The sequence below is a fragment of the Lissotriton vulgaris genome, chromosome 7 (assembly GCF_964263255.1).
Source record: "Lissotriton vulgaris chromosome 7, aLisVul1.2, whole genome shotgun sequence".
Taxonomy (NCBI): domain Eukaryota; kingdom Metazoa; phylum Chordata; class Amphibia; order Caudata; family Salamandridae; genus Lissotriton; species Lissotriton vulgaris.
In genome coordinates, this window is record NC_141695.1 from 1,404,425,965 (window position 1) to 1,404,447,968 (window position 22,004).

Below are 22,004 nucleotides of genomic sequence, written 5' to 3' on the forward strand. Positions count from 1 at the left end.
GTTAGCTCAAAGAAGTTGATGTGATAACTTCTCTCTGTCTCAGACCAGAGATCTTGTACCTGAAGCTGGCCCATGTGAGCTCCCCAACCCTGCAGTGCGGCATCTGTAACCACAGTCTGGGTCGGAGGGACCTAATGAAAAGGGACCCCTTGCAGAAGATGTGAACGTTTCATCCACCATTTGATGGAGTCCCTGGCAGCCTGAGGAAGAGAGACACGATCTCCCAACGGCCTGACCGCTGTGTCCATTGATCTTCGAGGGACTGCTGTAGAGGCCGCACGTGAAGTCCGGTATTGGGCACAATGAGGATGCATGAGGCCATCGATCCCAGCAGTGATAACACCTGCCTTGCTGTGGGATGTGTAGAGCTGAGAAGAGCACAGCACTTGATCAGCATTGATGACAACCTCTCCTCCGAAGTACACACGCTTGCCCTTGCATTGTCCAGGGATGCGCCCAGATAATGTATCTTCTGCGTGGGGTTGAGCACCGACTTCTTGTAGTTGACTTGCAACCCCAGGGAGAGAAGCAAATTGAGACAGTAAGTGAGATGGCTCTGGAGTAGTGAAGGTGTGGAACTCTTTAGGAGCCAGTCGTCTAGGTAAGGATAGACGAAGATCTTCCGCTTGCGGAGGAAGGCAGCCACCACCGCCATGCACTTGGAGAACGTCCGGGGGCGGATTTGAGCCCGAACGGAAGTACTCTGTACTGATAGTGCTGTTGAGATACCTCGAACCTGAGGAATTTGCGATGTTTCACTGAAACAGGAATGTGAAAGTAGGCGTCCTGCAGGTCGATGGCACACATCCAGTCTCCCTGATGAAGATGTGGGAAAATCTGGTGCAGGGCTAGCATCCAAAATTTCTCTTTCCTTATAAACCTGTTCAGCAGGCGCAGGTCGAGGATAGGTCTGTACTCTTTGGCTACTCCTCGTTTTTGGACCAGGAAGTACTGTGAGTATACCCCTTGGTCTTGCTGGTGAGGTGGGACCTCTTCTATGGCCTTCTTGGAGAGGAGGGTAGACACTTTGCCTTGTAACAGTAGATTGTTTTATTGAGGAAGGCACTTCAATTGTGGGGCAACTTGCGGGGGAGGAGACTTGAACCTCAGCAAGTAACCATGCTGCACAATATTCAGCACCCAACTGTCCCTTGTTATGGTTTCCCACTCTTCCACGTGAAAAATAATACTCCCTCCCACCCGAGTGGCGAACGGGTGCCGGGGAAGCAATGCCTCACTGTTTTGGAGGCTGCTTGTTGGAGGACTGCTGTTGTTTGTTGTTCCCCCTTCCTCTGCCAGGACGCTTCTGCTGGAGTTGGAACCTCTGCTGGTTTTGGGAGGATCATTGATGGGTTTGAACCCTCTATTGGAAGGGGCGTTTGTCGTTCTGGTGAAAGCGTTTGCGAAATTCCTTCCGCTTTTCCAGGCCAATTGCTTTGACCTTGTCCAACTCGGTCTTCATCTTTGTCATCTCCTCATCAGCATGAGAACCGAATAAGGAGGAACCGTGAAAAAGGAAGGTTGAGGATCTTCTTCTGGGCGTCGAGTTTAAGACCTGTGAGGCGCAACCAAGCTGAGAGCCGCGAACAGATGCCATGCGCGACGAGATCTGAGGCGTCCGCCGGCGCGCTGATGACCTGTTTGGCTACTAAACCACCCTCTTGCAGGATCTCATGGAAGTCTTGTCGATCTTCTTTGGGGAGCTTGTCGGTAAACCTAGCCAGGGAGTCCTAAAGAGATCTGTCATAGCGCCCAAGAAGGGCTGAGGCACTTGCAATCTTCATAGATGATGCAGAAATATTGCACATCTTCCTGCCATAAGAGTCCATTTGCTTACTGTCCTTTTCTGGAGGAACTGAAGCGGACGAGGCTGCGGAGTGCGCTTTCCTGGCGGCTGCCACAATGACTGAATCCGCCGGAGGATCAGACCCAAGGAACAAGGGCTCCTGGTCTGGAGCTTTATACTTCTTTGCGATCCTCGACGGAACTGGCCCCACTGTGGCAGGGGTGAGGAACGTGGCCATAGCTGGTTCTAAAAACCTGGCACCAGAGGTCTGGAATCTGTACGATGGTACAATGTCTCAAAAATAATTGATGTAGGGACCACAGGAGTGTACAAACTGATATTCAGTTTCTCAGCTCCTCTACCAAGTACGTCAGAGAAAGTCCTAATGTCATCAATGGGAGACACCCTTGAAGGTGGGGTAGATGAAAAGGTTGTCGAATAGTCCCGAACAGAAGACCTCGTGGACGAAGACCAGGTGGATGATCTTCTGCGCCTCCTCTTGTGTGGAGGTTCGTGGCGCGAGCTGTGACGACCCCTTGACTGTGATCGGCGTGTTGAAGGCGACCTTGGTCTTCTGGGAGGCGACTTTGAAGGCTTTGCAGGAGCACCTCTTTCAGGGTCTCTTGAGGTTCTGGAAGGTGAGTATGTCCGAGAGTAGTCCGAGCCAGGACTTCTGCGGTCACCTGTTCCGACGCCTGGCAGCCACCGAGGCGACAGACCTTAAGCCCTCTTTTCGCCAGCTCTAGGAGATCTCTCTGGAGAAATCTGCACAATATTCAGCCCTGGAGATGATGACTGGGCTCTTGACATCGATAGGGATCTCAACGTTGATTTGCGCCGGGCCTCCTCAGTGGTTTCTGCACTTTTGTCCCTCGACGTTGAACGCCTCAACGTCGATGAGGTTTGTGTCACCTTCACCGTCGAACTGGGAGGCGATCTGCTGTGGGAACGTGTCCTGTCCCCGACGTTGGTCTCGACGTCGATCGCCTATGGCATAGGGGGACCTGGACATCGACGGCGATGGGGGAACCTCGATGTCGGCCTCCCTTGATGTCTTACTGGCGTCGATCCCCACGACCTCGAATGATGTGACCTCGACGACGCTCTTGATTAGGATATGTCCACTCGTGGCGCTGTCTTCGCCGGCGAGTCTCTCGATGCCGACCCCCTCGAGGGTGGCGGAGAATGCCTCGACGTCGAGGGAGGCCTCAACGTCGACTGCGCTTTAGAAGGTCTCTCTGGACCCACAGCCTTCGAGCCCGAAGTGCTGTGCCTCGACGCCGACTTGCTGGCACGCGGCGGAGAGTCTCGATGTTGAGATAATGACTGGTCCCTCGACGCTGAAGAGTGCCTTGGCCTCTTCGACGGTGATCTCGACGGCGAACATTCAGTCACCTGCTTCTTCCTGGACTCAGGGGAGGTGGAACGACGCTGTTTTCAGTGTTGCTTCCTTGAAGAGGGAGCTCTGAAGTCTCCATGGTCACCCCCAGGATGGCTTTTGTCCTTCTCCAGATGGGCAGGAAGCTGGATGCGTTCTCTGTCACGCAGAGTCCTTTTAGAAAACTTCTGGCAATGAGAACACTGGTCAGGGTTGTGTGAAGTAAGAAGGCACACAATACACACCGAGTGTGGGTCTGACAGTGCCATTTTCCTGCCACAGGAAGGAGATTTCCGAAATAAAGCAGGCATTCTGACTAGAGAAAAATTGGAAAAAAACAAAAAAACAGTAGAATATACCTCTAGGTATCAGAAAATGTCGAATATATCACTTTCAGTCAAAAAACTGAAGAGCTCAAACTCCAGGATCCTCACAGAAGGAGCCGGAAAAAAGAACTGACCTAACTGTCACCTGTGGTGCATCATGGGAGCAGAGGGTCTCCTGCAGGTCTTAAAGGCATGGTACCCTAACCCTTGGAAGCCTTAAATTCAAGATGTCAGTTTTCTCTTTGTTTTATTACTCTGCAATGCAGCCTACAGGCAACTGCCTGCAATTACAAGCTTTCCTTAAGGCAATAAAGCATTGTTGTATGACAATTTCTCAGTGCTTCCGCTTTTCAATATGGGTTAGGAGGATATTTTTCTTACAATGCAAACCTATGTAATTTCTGCATTTTTGCTATGTTGGAAACATACTAGGCTGCATGTATATGTATATATATATATATATATATATATATATATTCACTAAAAAAAACATAGGTTTTACACACGTTATAGTTATGAAGTAGCATTTGAAAAACCTATGAAATTCACTGAAAAAAACATAGGTTTGACACATGTTATAGTTAGCTGGACATTTCACTCATATAAAACCAATGAAATTCCCCCGTTATAGTTACTTCAGCTAACTATAACTCGCGCGCCCGCAATGCACTGCTGATGATGTCACACATCACATCACTCATGACATCATCTATTAAATGGGTTAGTTTTGAAATTTACATATATTTTATATATGTAGATCTGAAAGTTGGTTGAACAAAAATGTAGTATATAAGTGTATAAACGGTTGCTTTTTTGGTGAAAAATAGATTTTATAACTGACTGATTAAATATATCTTAATGAGTACATGGGTTACTGAGTAATATTTAAATATATACCTATCTGTGTCTGTCTATCAGTTTCTATTTTAGTGGCTAAATGTGTTGATAAGTAGCTTTATCACTGATACATTATATCTATATAGGTTATTGTTTCTTTATTATTACCAAAAGTGTCTCAGTGTCTAAGTGTTAATATGCTACATTAGGAGATTTTACATATTCCATACATGCAAGAGTCAGTGACATACTATTCCTATATGTTGTAGACAGCATATGTCAGATACTAGATATTATCAGTGATATCAAGAGTAATGTCACTAACCATGTGATGAGTGATGTAATAAGTAACATCATCAGCAGTGCATTGCGGGCGTGCGAGTTATAGTCAGCTGAAGTAACTATAACGGGGGAATTTCATTGGTTTTATATGAGTGAAATGTCCAGCTAACTATAACATGTGTCAAACCTATGGTTTTTTCAGTGAATTTCATAGGTTTTTTGAATGCTAGTTCCTAACTATAATGGATATACCTGAAATGAATATCGCCATACCAATCTTACGTGCACGACCGAGTGCGCGCACCCACCTCTATATTTCGTGAAAGCTTTGCAATTTGAACCTAATGAATTTCATCATAGATCAATGAAAGAACTTATAGTACGTTAAAGACACTGAATCTCGGCTTCTTTTTTTTCATATAAACCTTTTAATTAAATGGAGCCGAATATCTTTTTAATCTTTCGTGCGTGATTGGATGTACACACCTTGATATTTTTTAAAAAATATAAAAGGTTTTATAGTTTAACAATTATATACTTAAATCGAGCTCTAAAGATATGTAAAATCCGTATGTGTTTGAATTGACTCCTTTTCACGTTTTCAAACTTCGCTGAAGAAGATCGCTACTTCCAAATCACGTACGTGACTAGATACTGTCACCGCGTACACGTCCTGAGAAGCGCATGTGAAGTCATGTGACTTGAAAAGAACACTTCCAATTGGTTCTTAGTAGTTTCTATTCTGGAATTTACACGAAGCACTCCACCCACTTCCCTCACTATCTTTTCTACTCTCAAGAGAGAACAACGTCCAACATTTTCCGAAGACTTTGCTGAAATGGCTGCCACTCCGCATTCATCTTCCGAATCTGAAGAAAATGAGCGACTACCTTTAACAAGAAAAAAGGAATCTTTCATTTGGCAATTTTTCACTTATCCTGAAGATGAAAAGAAAGTGAATGCGCCAAAAGTAACCTGCACGATATGCAAATCGGAGCTCTCAAGAGGAAATCCAACAAAAAAATATTCCTTTTCCATACATACCATGAAGCGGCATGTCAAACAAAGGCACCCTATAGAGTTTGCAAAGGCATCGACAAGAGCTCTGGCCACGCTATTACCATCAGAAGTGGCCAGCACATCTTCTGCAGGACGACCTGTATCTCCATCGAGTGCTGAGATGGACTTGAGACCATATCTTGCGAAGGTGCACATGAAATGCAACGACTGTGGAGAAATTCTTCTATACGGAGAGCAGAGTCTTATTCTAATTAAACTCAAAATTGAGAGTCATAAATGCTCCGAGAAAAGATAAATTTCTTCATTTCATTTTGATGGTATGACATACTTAAAAATGTCGTTGCAGAGGAGGAGCTTCGCGGGCAACCAAGATGGCCGCGTAAGCTCGGAGCTCCGCGGACCTTCCGATCCTCCGCAACTATCCTGCCCGCAATCCTGATCCACGAGGGTGGATACTCGTTGCTGAGGGCCCCCTGAGGCGAGCACCGTTTTCCGAATTCAAATCGGTGTCTCCTACGCGGAGCTACGTCGAGTGGGACTCCGTGCCATCTCGGTGCCATTGTCTCTGCTGACTCCGCTGCTACGCCTTGCCGATCTGCGGAGTGCCAGCCTGCTTTCGTCAACGGAGAAGTGTACTGGACAGCGGAGCTATTTGGACGGAGGGGCACACCTGGATCGGTTTCCCATTGCCGTCCCGGAGATCACTTCGGGTCTCTGGGCTTAGACTTGCCTGGCATAGCCCTTTGTTCTCGGGGTCCTAACATGGCGGGCAAGGGGGACCTCGACAAGCCATCTAACAGAGGAGTGCGCAGTAAATTGCAACAACAGCAGCAGAATCGGATTGAGCGCTACACTCAGCCGAAAACGCCGCCTGTTACTGGTCCCTCTGCCAAGGGCATTCCACACTTGGGCTCGCCGGACGGCTCTGAGCCCACTTTGACCGACATTTTGGGAGCCATTACAAGTTTCCGGGCGGACATGCAGCAACACCATGAAGTCCTCACGCACAAGGTGGATGGCATGGCCGTTGATCTGTCCCTCATCAGAGCCGATTTGGGCAAAACCAATGACAGGGTTAAGAATCTGGACATCAAGACGGCCAGTCTTACGGAAGACGTTTCGGATTTGCAAACGGAGGTCCGGAACCTGCAGAGGACAGCGGAGCACTTCGCGAGGCGGCTGGATGATTTCGAAAGCCGGGCCAGGCGGCAGAACGTCCGCATTGTCGGCGTACCGGAGGGTTCGGAGGAGGCGGCGACGGACCTCCTCGTTGAAGAATTGATCAGGACTCATCTGGCCCCGCCTGGCCTCAGCAACTTTTTCTCGGTGGAGCGTGCCCACCGGGTACCGGGTGGCCCGCCGAAGACTGGCGTGGCACCTAGACCCATCGTGGCCCGGCTGCTTAACTTCCGCGACAGGGATGCTGTCCTGCAGGCTTCCAGGCGACATGGACCACTTAAATTTCAAAACGCTGATGTCCATTTCTACCCAGATTTCACCAGGACGGTTCAGCGACAGTGCCAAAGCTACTCTGGGGTGAAGCGACGACTACGGGACCTAGGCCTCAAGTACTCTATGATGTTCCCTGCTAAGCTCCGGATCGAATACGAGGGCCGTGCCCTGTTCTTCGACTTCGCTGAGAACGTCAGTGACTGGTTGGACACTCTACCACCGCGCCGAGAAGCACAGGAGGACCATGAGGGTGGCGCTGCTGGCGGCTCGGACCTATGAGACTTGGTTCTGTGATGGGTGACTAATTGATTCTCTTGCTTGCCTCAGTGGCTATCTAATGTTGCTTTTAGATGCCGTACTATCTTTCCTGTCAGTACATGGAGGGTGGCGGGAGGTGTTCGCGGAGATTCCTTACTCCTCTGGGTGTCTTTTTGTAGAGTAGTTATGGGGCGACAGGCACACTGCTGGTTGGGGGGGCTTTTTAGTCACATGCAGGGGTGCAGGGTGGGGGGTGAAATTTTGCGAGTTTTGTTGATTGTTTGTTCTATCTCTTTTTCTTCTTTGAGGCAATGGACTGTGTGTTTTACTGTACGATGGACGTTTGGGTTGGATGGAGTCGGGTGGGGCGGGTGGTTCGGGGATGGGGGGTAGGAAATTAAAAGTGCTTAGCTGGAATGTCAATGGATTAGGTGACAGGGTTAAGAGAGGGGTGGTGCTCCAGTTGATAAAAAGGAACATGCCTGATATTGTGTTACTGCAGGAAACGCACTTAGTGGGTAACTCTTGTAGGGCCCTGAATCGCAAGGGTTACAAAATGGTCGCCCACTCTGGGTTCTCCTCGGGCTCCCGGGGGGCGGGCATCCTTGTACGTGCGTCCCTTCCTCTTGAGATAGACGTCACCTTGCTAGATGATAGGGGACGCTACGCGGCTGTGGCGGGAAGGTGGGAGGGGCGTTCCCTGGCCCTGCTATCGGTTTATGTTCCCCCTGGCCTCCAATCTAGCACCTTCCGGGACCTTGGTGGCGCCATTTTGTCCCTGCCTTCGGGCCTGCTGATCCTAGGGGGTGATTTCAATTCAGTCTGCTCCGGCACTCTAGACCGTCAGCCACCGAGAGACCTCCCGGGTTCCCAAACGTGGCTGCCGACCTTCCTTGACTCTATGGGTCTGGTGGATTGTTGGCGGCTATTACATCCGGCGCTTCGCCAGTTTTCATTCCTCTCCGGGGCCCATCGAAGCCTGTCCCGCCTGGATTATGTCCTCACCCTGGCGGCGCAATCGCCTGCTGTCTCTGAGGCGCGTTTTTTGGCGAGGGGCGTTTCCGATCACTCGCCGCTGTGGATCTCGTTTGATTTTGGTGTCCTTTTGTCCAGCCGCCCGACAGCGGTAAATCCCTGGTATTTCCGCAACCATAACACGCGAGCACTTTTGGCCAAGGCCATTGACCTATATTTTACAGAAAACACTGGCTCAGTGGGCTCTGCGGTCACCCTTTGGGAGGCCTTCAAAACGGTGTTGCGGGGTGAAGCCCTGGCTCTCATCGCGGCGGCTAAACGTACTCGTGATGCGGATCTCCTGCAGGTTGAGGAGGAGGTCTTGGATCTCGAGTCCCGTCTGGGGCCCGGGCCCGAACCCTCTCTCCTGCATGAACTCTCTCTGAAACAATCGGAGTACCACGATCTCGCCACGAACGCAGCTCTGATCTTAGCGAAGGAGCAGCAAGGCCGCATCTATGATGTCGGGGACAAGGCTGGTAAATTGCTGGCCTGGCTGGACAGGCGGGAAATGGCAAGCCGGGTGGTCCCGGAGGTCCGGTGTGAGGACGGAGTGGTGGTTACTGATCCGAGTGCCATCGCCGAGTCTTTCGCTGACTATTTCCGGGGGGTCTATACCTCCGGTCCGGATCGCTCCGAGGCTGACTCGGCTGAATTCCTCTCGGCGATAGACCTTCCTTGCCTCTCTGAGGAGGATAGGGTAGACATTGACCGGGATATCACTGCGGACGAGATCGCCCTGGCGATCCGCGCACTGCGTGCGGGCAAAGCAACCGGACCCAATGGCATACCGGTTGAACTATACAAGATCCGGCCGGACGTGAACTCCCCTCACCTGAAGGATATGTTCCTCCGTGCCCGTGAGGATGGCGTCTTCCCCCTGGACCAGCGACTGGCCACTATAGTGGTTATTCACAAGGATGGCAAGCCGCGGGATGTCTGTAGGTCCTACCGCCCTATTTCTCTCCTCAATGCTGAACCCAAGATCCTGGCCAAACTGTTGGCTAATCGATTGATCGGGGTTATTAGTGACCTGGTGCACCCGGACCAGTCTGGTTTTATACCCCGCCGCAATACTGCCCTTAACCTGAGACGCTTGCACGGGGTTATGGCCAGAGTTCACGCCATTACGGAACCGGCGGTGCTGGCCTCCCTTGATGCCACAATGGCCTTTGATTCCTTGGAATGGAATTATTTGTGGGCAGTGTTGACGAAACTTGGATTTGGACCGGGTTTCCTGGGCTGGGTGCAACTCCTTTACGCCAGCCCCCTGGCTGCTGTTACGGTGAACGGTCGCATGTCTGCTCCCTTCGCGCTTCAACGCGGCACCAGACAGGGCTGTCCCTTGTCTCCGCTCCTGTTTGCGCTGGCTCTAGAGCCCCTCGCGGCGATGCTGCGCTCGCACCCTGACTTGCATGGGATCTCCTGGTCTCCGGGCTTTGAGGACAGGATCTCCCTGTATGCAGACGACATCCTGCTCTACCTCACCTCCCCTTGCAAGTCGCTTATGGTGGCGTGTGATGTGCTCAGACTGTTTGGGCGCTACTCCGGCTTGATTATTAACTGGGCCAAATCCTCCCTTTACATCCTCAAGGGTGACACGCCGCGCCTCCCTAGAGGTTGCAACATCCAACTGGCGGGACAAGGCTTTAAGTACTTGGGGATTTACATTTCACACAACCCTAAGGCAAGGTATGACCACAACTTGCTCCCCCCGCTCCACCGACTGCGGCGGGATGTGGAGAGTTGGCGTAAGCTCCCTCTCTCGTTGCTGGGCCGTGCGGCATTATTTAAAATGATGTCCCTGCCCAGGTTCCTGTATGCCTTGCAGAATACTCAGGACCTTGTCCCGGCCCGCTACTTCAGGGAGGTTGAGAGCCTGCAGCGTGCCCTTCTTTGGGATGGACGACCTCGTGTCGCTGTCCGGAAGCTTACCATGCCATGGTATGATGGGGGCATTGCGTTACCAGACGTGCGGAGATACTACTGGGCCTCCCAACTTACAGCTATAAATCATGGTTTTTACGGTCCCGTGGACAGCCCTGGCTATGCCATGGACCGCTGGCTTTTACACGGAGGCAATTACTATCGCGCCCTATATTCTAGATCCTTCGATCGGAACCTCACGGGCCCGACCAAGGCGGCGGTCCATACGTGGCGAACGGTCACTAAGATACAGGGCTGGCAGGGCAGACTGATGAGATTTACCCCCCTCTTTAATTCCGACATTTTGGGCAAGCTTTGGCACACCAAGGGCTTTGAGAAGTGGGACCTCATAGGCATCTCGAGGGTTGAGGACATGCTCTCCAGGGGGGTGGTCAAGACTTTCCCACAGCTGCAGGCGGAGTATAAATTAAGTGGAACGGAGTTCTTCCGCTACGCCCAGCTGCAACACGCAATAACCGCCGCCAGACCGGAGGAGGGTGATATCCCAGAGAGCTCGCCTTTGGAGGACAGGGTGCTGGACGGGCATATGCCGGATAGTGCCATCTCTCTGTCCTACAAGAAGCTGATAAACGTTCAGGTGGACCTCCTCCAGTGCTTGCGGGAGCAGTGGGTGGCCGATGGGTTGGAACTGGACGATGAGGACTGGCAGAGTGCTGCGTCCTCCCCTAAGGAGGTCGCCATTTCCTCACGTCTGAGGCTGGTCCAGTTTAAAATTCTTCACCGAGTATATGTCACCGGCCCCAGGCTTGTGCATATGGGCTTCTCGCCGGATGGCCTATGTCGTCGTGGCTGCGGAGCCCTTGCCACCTTTCTGCATATATTGTGGGAGTGTCCCGTTATTGCCCCTTACTGGGAGAAGGTCCATAGAGTGATGCGGGAGGTGACTGGAGTGGAGTTAGCGGCGGAGGCGCGTAGGTGCCTCCTAAATGTTTGGGAGCCTAATGACTATGATACGGCGCAGACCCGATGGGCTACACTGGGCAATATGGTCGCTAAACGGGACATAGCACAGAGGTGGGGTTCCAACGTGGCCCCCCTGGTGGTACAATGGAAGGCCAACATGGACTGGTGTATGTTGCGCGAAAAGACTGTGTATACTGCCAGGGGGCGGCCTCAGACATGGAACAAGGTATGGGGAGCCTGGAACGCCTACAGAGGGGATTTGTGCCTACCACCTGCACCGTTGCCACGGGATGAACGCTTGTCGCCTTAGACGTTGACAACAGCTATGTTACTCTTGTACTGATTCTCCTGTTCTTCCTTTCCCCCCCCCCGCTCTTTGCTACATTCTGTCTCAGTTCTTTCTACAACTTTTCTAGCCTCTGCCGCCTCCTACCGACTCATGGTCTTTTTCCTTCCACTGCCTTTTCCGCGCCCTCGGGCGCTTTCGTTTATGTTTCTGTGTGTAAAATAAAAAACAACCTGCATTGTTCTGACATGAATCGCTAGGCACTATGGCCGTTCTGATACTTTGCTGCCTTGCCTCCGGGATGTTAGGCTGAATAGCTGTGTGCTTTCTTACAATAAAGGTTTTAAAAAATTTTTAAAAAAAAAATGTCGTTGCAAGTTTAAAAAATCAAAAGCAACATAACACTTGTTTCCAAAAAAAAAAAAGTTCTTTTCAGAACTAACTCTATGTACCAAAACGAGCTCGATGAGCATATTATAAAGGAAAGTTTATCGCCGCTTTCTTTTAGTGCGCGACCGGGTGCGCGCACCCACCTATATATTTCGTGAAAAGTTTGCAATTTGAGCCTATTGAATTTCTTCATAGACCCTTCAAAAAACTTATAGTACATGAAAGAGACTAAACCTAGGCTAATTTTGTATTATTATCAACATTTTCATTAAATACAACCAAATGTCTTTTTAAGCTTTGTACGAGACTGGATGTACACACCTTTGTATTTTTTTAAAGAAATATAAAAGGTTTTATAGTTTAATAATTATATACTTGAATCGAGCTTAAAAGATATACGAAATCCGGATTTGCTTGGATTGACTCCTTTTCACGTTTTGAAACTTTGCTAAATTACACCGCTACTTCAAAATAACGTACGTGACTAGATAGTATCATCGCGTACAGGACCTGAGACGCGCATGTGAAGTCATGTGACTTGAAAACAACACTTCCAATTGGTTCTTAGTAGTTTCTATTCTGGAATTTACACGAAGCACTCCACCCACTTCCCTCACTTTCTTTTCTACTCTCAAGAGAGAACAACGTCGAACATCTTCCGGAAGACTTTGCTGAAATGGCTGCCGTTCCGCATTCATCTTCCAAATCTGAAGAAAATGAGCGACCACCTTTAAGAAGAAAAAATGAATCTTTTATTTGGCAATTTTTCACTTATCCTGAAGATCAAAAGAAAGTGAATGCGCCAAAAGTAACCTGCACGATATGCAAATCAGAGCTCTCAAGGGGAAATCCAAGTAAAAAATATTCCTTTTCCATACATACCATGCAGCGGCATGTCAAACAAAGGCACCCTGAGCATTATGCAAAAGCATTGACAAGAGCCCTGGCCACGCTATTACCATCAGAGGTGGCCAGCACATCTTCTGGTGGACGACCTGTATCTCCATCGAGTGCTGAGATGGACTTGAGACCATATCTTGCGAAGGTGCACATGAAATGCAACGAGTGTGGAGAAATTCTTTTGTACGGAGAGCAGAGCCTCATTCTTATTAAACTCAAAATTGAGAGCCATAAATGCCCCAAGAAAAGATAAATTTCTTCATTTCATTTTGATGGTATGACATACTTAAAAATGTCGTTGCAAGTTTAAAAAATCAAAAGCAACATAACACTTGTTTCCAAAAAAAAAGTTCTTTTCAGAACTAACTCTTTTTACAAAACGAGCTCCAAGAGCATAATATAAAGGGAGTTTAACGCCGCTTTTTTTTTGTGCGCGACTGGGTGCGCGCACCCACCTATATATTTTGTGGGAGGTTTGCGATTTGAAGCTATTGAATTTCTCCATCGACCCATCAAAGAACTTATAGTACGTGAAAAAGACTAAACCTAGGCTTATTTTTTGTTATTATCAAAATTTTAATTAAATATAACCAAATGTCTTTTTAAACTTTCGTGCGTGACTGGATGTACGCACCTATGTATTTTTTTTAAGAAATATAAAAGGTTTTATAGTTAATTAATTGTATGCTTGAATCGAGCTTAGAAGATATACAAAATCCGGATTTGTTTGGATTTACTTCTTTTCACGTTTTAAAACTACGCTGAATTAGACCGCTACTTCCAAATGACGTACGTGACCAGATACTGTCACCGCGTACAATCCTAAGACGTGCATGTGAAGTCATGTGACTTGAAACCAACACTTCCAATTGGTTCTTAGTAGTTTCTATTCTCCAATTTACACGGAACACTCCACCCACTTCCCTGGATAAAAATTTTATCTGAAAACTTTTAAACCCTCCTCTTATCAAACATTCGACATCGTTAACATAACAGTGTAGTAAATAAAACTAGATCCACCCCGTCCCTTAATTACAAGGGACACATTACTGTGTGAAAACAACTTTTGTTTTCACGCGATAATGTGAAATACTGAGCCTGTTACAGGATTTTCTTTCACATATATGTTCCCATTCATCTTCAAGCACTAACACTGTGGAAAATACCACCGATAGCGGTGATATTTTTTAACGCCGAGAACGGGCGATTTATCTCGCTTAGAGCCCTTGCTATTATAAAGGTTTATCTCCTAAGTCTCTGATTCTCCAACTGTGCAACGCGGCTCCCCTGTGTGTCGTAATGAGGTGCTAGGGGCGCCGCGCACACTCTACTGTGACTAAGCATCCATAAATTCCATGGACATCTCTACCCTGCTATCTGCAATTGTAAACATCAAAAGGAGCTGCGCTGCGCCCCTTGGAGAGGCCTCACTCCCACTGCTACAGCGGCTTGGCAGTCGCCAAGATCCACAAGAACAGCGTCTCGGATCCATTGAACTTCTATGACGGTCTCAATGAAAATAAGCACTGAAGAATATTCAAGTATGTAGTAGTCCTCCTGCTACAGCATACAGAATGCATTCTGTTAGGTATAAAAAAGGGAAACACCCACGCCACAATCATACAGAACACTTCCTGTAAAGAAGCCTGTGATTAACTTTAAAACATAAGGTTAACCTTTTTTCACTCTCTCATCATTGTTAAACATAAGTATTTATAATACTATATTAAACAATGCCATGGTTCTTGCTTTTTTATTTGAAGAATCTTGCAATCATTCACAAATCCAATACTCATGCCTTCTTTTTCGTGAGAAAAATCTTGCAACATTATATATCTACATAGAATAGCAGAAAAAACATAACACTGCAAAGGCCAAAAACTCTACTAAATGCAGATTTGTAACATATAGGGCAGATTTATGTTAACTACTTCATACCCAGATATCCACCAGTTAATGTGCACCACAGTATGCTAGTGCTCCGTAACCCATGGTGTGCCACATTTAAAATGAGGCGCACCATGGCACAAAGACAGCATACATGCGTAACATATCTGTGCAGAAAAAATAATACATTACTAGAGTTGTATGGCAAATGTAATGCAGCTACAGCAAGGCTCACCAGTGCACTTTGGGGCATATTATCAAGCAATAGCGATAATTATCGCTATTGCTTGGTTACAGACAAAAATTTACCGCAGCGCTGCGGCGATTTTTACCGCAAATAAACCTTGGTATTAACAAGGTTTAACGCAAATGCGGTAAAAATCGTTGCAAAGCATGAATATCGCTGAAAAGTCAGCATTATTCATGCAATAGCGAGCTAATGCTGTTAGCCATGTTATCCACCTCCCATTGGATGACATGGCTAAGAACTGCTCAGGGCAGGTATTAGCTTTTACAGATATTACCGCTTAGCGCAAATATATCTCTAAAAGCTAGTAATAGGAGATAGCGATGTTAGCGACTGTTTTCAGTCGCTAACATCTTGGCACGCCCACTTTGCATCTCATTAGTGATAAATATAACTGACATGCAAAGTAGGGCCCAAGATGGTCGCTATCTGCTACTAGCTGTCGCTAACTTGTGTTAGCGGCAGCACACAGTTTTGAAACAGCATGGGCCTGAAAGTCACTGAGTAAAATCTCATGGATTACAGTCAGCCACTTTCAAGACGCATTACTTCAGAGGAACACTTCTTTATGATACAGGGCTTTAGAATGTCACATATCTCCTAGATTCATTAATGTTGTATATATGATACTTTATTTCCACTGTCATTATAAAAAATAAAGTGACGAAATTCTAGCGCAAAGAGACGCAACGTCATTATAAAGCTGCCACAATCTGTTTTAAAGTACCCTTTAAATTACAACCAACACTCTCTTTATAGAGACCCCTTAGGTTTTTTTAACAGCTGTTAAATCCTTCCATACTCATCACAAAGCCGCTCCATCACGAGCATTGCCTCAGCTGTCCTCAGGACGGACAACATTTGTAATGGACTTGCCGCTGTGCTTGCGCAACACTAACATTGCGCTTCCATGACACGTTCTATTGACTAAGCAGAACCATGACGGAAGCACTCTATCATGAACACACCTCAACCATGGCTCGGAAAGGAGTAGCTCTATCATGACCATACAAGTACCACTCAGCCCCCCAGCCCCCTAATCCTGAGGCAGAATTACCACTGCAACACAGGATTTAAAGTCCTGCAAAGAACTCTATGTAACATTTAATATCATTTTCCACCAATATTTTCATATATCAGTATTGCTAAACTCACTCACTGAAATGTCGCTCATTTTATTAAATCACTTTTAAAGCATGCCTTATAACAATGCACCCAATCCTATGTGGAAGTGTTTATATAAAACATGACATTGCTTTGACGAGGATAGACAAAGAAATAACACAATGATGTAAACGTTTCTTTATTTTATATACTTACCTAAAAAAAATAAAAAAATAAAGTACATTTCTTTTTAAAACGTAGTACCTGTGGAAGAAAATTAAAAATAAGATTATAAAGTACATTTTATTAAAGAAAAAACAATAGGAGACAATAAGAGAGATGCAGAGAAAACTCTTGGATATTATTAGGTGAACTTACCTTATAAATATAATATCTGTGGAGGACAGTAAAAAAAAATCTGTTATAATACATATTTCTGAATGCAATGTAACAAAATAAGTCAAACAACATATTAAATGGTTTATTTTTGCTGTCCTCAGAATACATTGATTTTCACTATGAAGAGTGATTTCAATATTAATCATCATATAACAGCGGGGAAAAAAAAAACCCATACAAAATCTGCATACATATTATAAATACCTGAAAAAAACATGTCTTAAATGTTTTCCTCAAATTCGCAATTTCTTGAGTAAGCACACTACATCTTCCACAGTTGCAAACTAATTAAAATATACCACTTATTTTTCAAGATATCTCAACAAAGCCCCGTGCAAGTATCTCCTATAAAAAATATATTTGAAGGACACAGTTTCTTCTCTCATACCTTTCCGCGTGGCCAAATTGTATAAGCTAACTCATTATCTTTTAAATACCTCTCCCAAAAACGTGCGTTCATATAAGTTTTAAAATAATTATCTAAAGTACTCATTTTCTTCTCTCATATTTTTCCACGGGGCCAAATACTATGAGTTAAGTACTTTTTTTCTGAAATTATTTAATCTTAGTCTTATCTTCCTACAGCAAGTCATTCTACTAAAATTTGGGTTCCAAAATAACAGATAAGAGTTAGTTAAGGCAAAAGGCAAACGTTTTTTAAAAGTCAATTGGCTATCATTGCAAAGCGTCCAGCAACTAGCACACTTCAAATAAGCTGTATAATGTCCTGATGATGTAGAAAGCCCTTCATGAAAAATAATGGCTACAGTTACAAATGTTCTTCTAGAAATAGAAACTTGAGAAGCCACAAAATTTTTAATTAAAGTTGACAATTTACTCCCATCAGCTCTGCATCGTTGAAACATTAAAATTACATATTGTCCGTATCTATGGATAAATAAAGTTGATAACATTTCAGACTTGCATTGAGAACAGACCATGTTCTGATGCGCATCTTTAACTAGTTTATTAAAAGGCACTTCTTTGCAGTCTGGTAATGTCAAATATAAAAATCTTTCACTGTGTATCTCAGTACTACTTAAAAATGAGCAATTATCACACTTATGTTCCCATTTATAAGAAAGGCCAAAAAGACTATCAATATCTACACCTTCATCTTCCAAAACTGTAAACATATACATGATAAATTCCTGACAATCTTGCTGAATATTCTGAGAAAATTGATTTACTCCTGCACATATGTCTAAAACATTCCTTAGTTCTGAAACACTTGCTACTTCACTATCACCACTACTACATATTTCAAATATATAATTTAAAGAATAGCAAAATGTTTGCTCTTGATTTTCTATAATCTGTTCCTTAACATTTTTCAGAAATAATATTAACTACTACATTTGCATAGCAGTTGACACCAGACCTATTTTCAAACTTAAATACAACAATCTCTTCACTACTAACAGTTTTGCTACGGCTACCAACAACAGCTACATCTTTTTTTCGTCGTTTCTCGACTACTTCAGCACATTTGTCCTAATTTTTCCTTTTCTGACCAACTATACGCCTTTCAATTAAAGGATATTGAGGTAAACTTGGAGCATATTCTCTTCTTAACCTATTATACTCCTTCACACAATTTAAATCTGCACTAATCTTTGTCTCATCATAATCAATTAGATAAAGTCCACATAAAGTTCTAACTCGCGATAAAGCAACATACGCCATACCCTCTTTGAATACAGTGCTTCCAATATTTACCAAAGCACAATCTACACTTAAACCTTGAGATTTATGTATAGTCACTGCATATGCCAAACAAATTGGAAATTGCTTACGACGGACATATAAGTCTTTCACAAGCAAAATACGAGTTGAACATCGACTAATTTGTTGAACTTCCTCAATTCCATCAAATTTTATTCTCAAAAATTCAATCTCATCTCTATTTGTATAATTGACAAAACTAACAACATTACCCATTGCTCCATTTACCAATCCTCTTTCTACATGTAAATTTCTCCTTAAAATTATCCGACAGTTTAAACATACATACCGATTTTTCTCTAAACCAGCAGTTTTAGAAATAGTTTTTGAAGAGAATCCAATTTTAACTTCAACTTTTCAGACAAAACAATAGTACTACCTTCATGCTCTATTCTATCTTTAGCTTCCAGTTTCTTAATTTCTTGATTTTCTAAATTCAACATTTTCTCATTAAAAACTGAACATTCTTTCAGAGTTGGCATCAAGCATATCACTGACTTATCTGCTACCTCTTTACTATATATTTTCTCAGGTACATTATCTTCATTAGGAAACAGCTTGGAAAGTAATCGGGTTCGTAGAGTGTGTTTCGCATCTTCAGTTAGTTTTCCAATCCTAATATCTTGAAGAATATTTCCATATTTAGTATCCTTTGCCTGTCGCATATTTTGAATCAGTTCAGTATATTTGAAATGTGACCATATATTTACATTTCCACTACTGCCCAGGCACTTTCTGGTCTCCTCATGTGTAACAGTTTCAAATACAGGTTGTCCTTTCACAGGAGTTAGCTGCAGTAGATCTCCAAAAACTATGACATGTTTACCTCCAAATAAAACATCATACTCTATCTTAAGTGTCTGTTGCATTCTTAAATGCACAAAAGCAAGCATTAAATTGGATACCATGCTTACTTCATTAATAATAAGAAGTTTCATTTTTTTAAGGACTCTAGAAACTTCAAAACAAGCTTCTCCAGATAGCTTCTGATATTGTAATTTATTTTCATGTTCAACTGGCAGCATCAGTAAACGATGTAAAGTAACACCTTTAATATTATGTGCTGCCAATCCAGTTGGAGCAGTAACAACACACGACAGTGTTGACTGAGTTGTTTGCTGTAAATATGTAGTAATTCCTTTAATTAGGAAACTTTTACCAGTCCCAGCTTCTCCACTTACATATAATAGAATAGATTCAAATGACATACATGAGCAATCTTTTCTCTCATGACGAAAGCCATGCTTAATGTGCTCTGTCGCTTCATCATATATCTGTCTTTGCTCAACATTAAACTGCTTCTTTAATTCTTCTAAGTCGATTACTTCCTCTTAACCTTGCTGCATTGCTCTTTCCACCTCATCCATGGCGGTGGCTGCTTCATTTTGGATAATTGGTTGTCCCAGTGGATCTTGACTTAATGAAGCCGAACTTTGACTACCTTGTGAACTATCTCTAGCAATCTCCGCTGCAATTGTCGCTTCTTGCTCTATTTCATCATTCAACATTTGGAGATAATTACTAAAAACAGGACATTCAATATTAATTTTAGATGAGTTGAATGAATCTTCATAACTATCAAAGTCTCCAAGTAGTTCCTCTTCTCTACGCCATGGTTTAAAGAGTTGCAAAAGAGCAAAATAGTAAAATTGTCTTTTGTCAGGTGTTTCGCAACTCAGTTTCCGATGATTTATCAAGTGTCCTTTTCTTTGTTTCACCAGACATCCTTCATGTCCAATTACAGCGTGTACACCTTTATCAATGTTCTCCGTAACATTCCTTTTAAAAGTATAATTTTGAAGTATTTCATACAGACAAATGTTTTCAAGCAGAGTACTTCTATTTGGATAGCATGTATCCAACATATTTGTTTTCAAAATGTCTGTACTGTTTGGTTCTTTCTGGGCTAAATATTCAATTTCTTGCACAGGTTTCAGAACATGGTTTCGTGTTTCTGCTAGGCCCAAACTCACCCAGAGAATAGTCCTTGATTTAGCATAAAGACTTGCTGATGATAATCTGTCACAACATTCATATGCTCCAATTTCTCGATGAGACAGCATCTTCAAACTGTACGTATACAATTTCTTGCTTAGGCTCTTTTCATGAGAAATGTCTTCCCACATCTCCTTCAATTCCGTCTTTTCAGATTTCGTAATGTAAGACGTTACATATCGAGCCACAGCAATAGAATTGTCTGCAACATATTGTATGTCCATGTTAGCATTCCACATGGACAAAATAACTGGGTTATAGTCATTTATATATTTGGATTCTTCACCTCTTCTTAAATTTTACGTATTTTTAGGTGACCTCCTTCTGATATTATGTCGCAAACATGACATCAAATTGTTGACTCTTCCTTTTGAAAGTACCGGTCGTGCAAATCCAAAGCGACATTTGGTGTAGAATTTGCTCTTTGATTTGAATTTTCGCCGACAATATTTTCCACAACGATGACTTTGAAAACGTAACACTTTTCCTCTTAAGTCCTTATCAGTTGTACTATTAGGTATGTCACAAGTGGCATACTGTTCAATAAAAGACAGTACAGTCTCATCCGAGTCTATTCCAAATTTAGGAGCATCCTTGATCCATAACAGCATATGAATATGAGGAGCACCTCTTGCTTGATATTCTTTTCTCCAAAAGAAATCCAGTACTTGACCAAGAGGCGGATTTTTCTTGTTTGTAATGAAAGACATCATAGCTTCAAATCTATGATTAAAATATCTGCAAACATTAACTGGATCTAATGAACACAGTTCTCCAGGTGTCTTGTAGTTTATGTTTTCTATGTTTGCATTCGCCTCCCGAAGAAATTCAAGTAAATCTTCCCAAGCATACTCTGCACAGCTTAGAGTTAAAAACCATGTGGGTGCTCCTAAGTTTCTAAGCATGCACTTCAAATCTCCATGACGACGGTACCAATACTCATTAGTACCCCGCTGACAAGCCATTAAATTAATTAGATGTGAATCCAAAACACTATCATTCTGTTGCACTTTATCCATAAATTCCTTTGCTGAAATATTTTGCAGATGTACACCACTTTTAAGATATGATTTACTGCATAAGACAGACCAGATAAGTCACTTTCAAACAGAAGATAAAACAAATATGGAATGCATTGGCGAAACCTCGGATCTTCTGCATATAATCTTGTTGTCCGGTACTCAGATGCAGGAATCTGCATAGGTCGTTCATCATATTGTGTACCTTCACCTGTAGGAAATAACTGTGGAAAACAACGAACTTCTAAACTTTCTTCCCACACAGTAATAGGATTTCCTTTCGCCTTTTTCATCTGAAATAATTCAATAGCATTCCCTATTGCTTCTTTGGAATGCAGTGGATGAACACTGTAATGTTCATAAATTTCTTCAGTTCTGGATACATCAACTTTTTCAATTTGTCCACTAGACAAATCACTATCCTCTTCTTCACTTACATCTTCTTGTTCTAGGTATACATCTTTGTAGTACTTATTGTTTTGCACTAAATACAACGTTGCCTTTTTCACTTTCCTAACATCCACTAAATCTTGCCAGATTTTCTTACTCTTTGTAGGTACACCATTAACTAGAATAACTAGAGGTTCCTCTTCTACATTTTCAACACCAATTGTTTCCATATTTTTTTTTAAATCAAGTGGCAAATACACAACTCTACCCTTTAATCCTCTTTGTAAATCTGAAGGATTTAATTTACCAGTCTTAGGCTCCATACGAACAATAGCCTGAAAAGGATGTACACATTGAATCAGAATAGTCTCATAAGTATTTAAATCCATCAATTCTGATGGAATATTTATCAACTCTAGATTATTATGAACAGCTCTAGCAGGCATTTTATTTTCATTT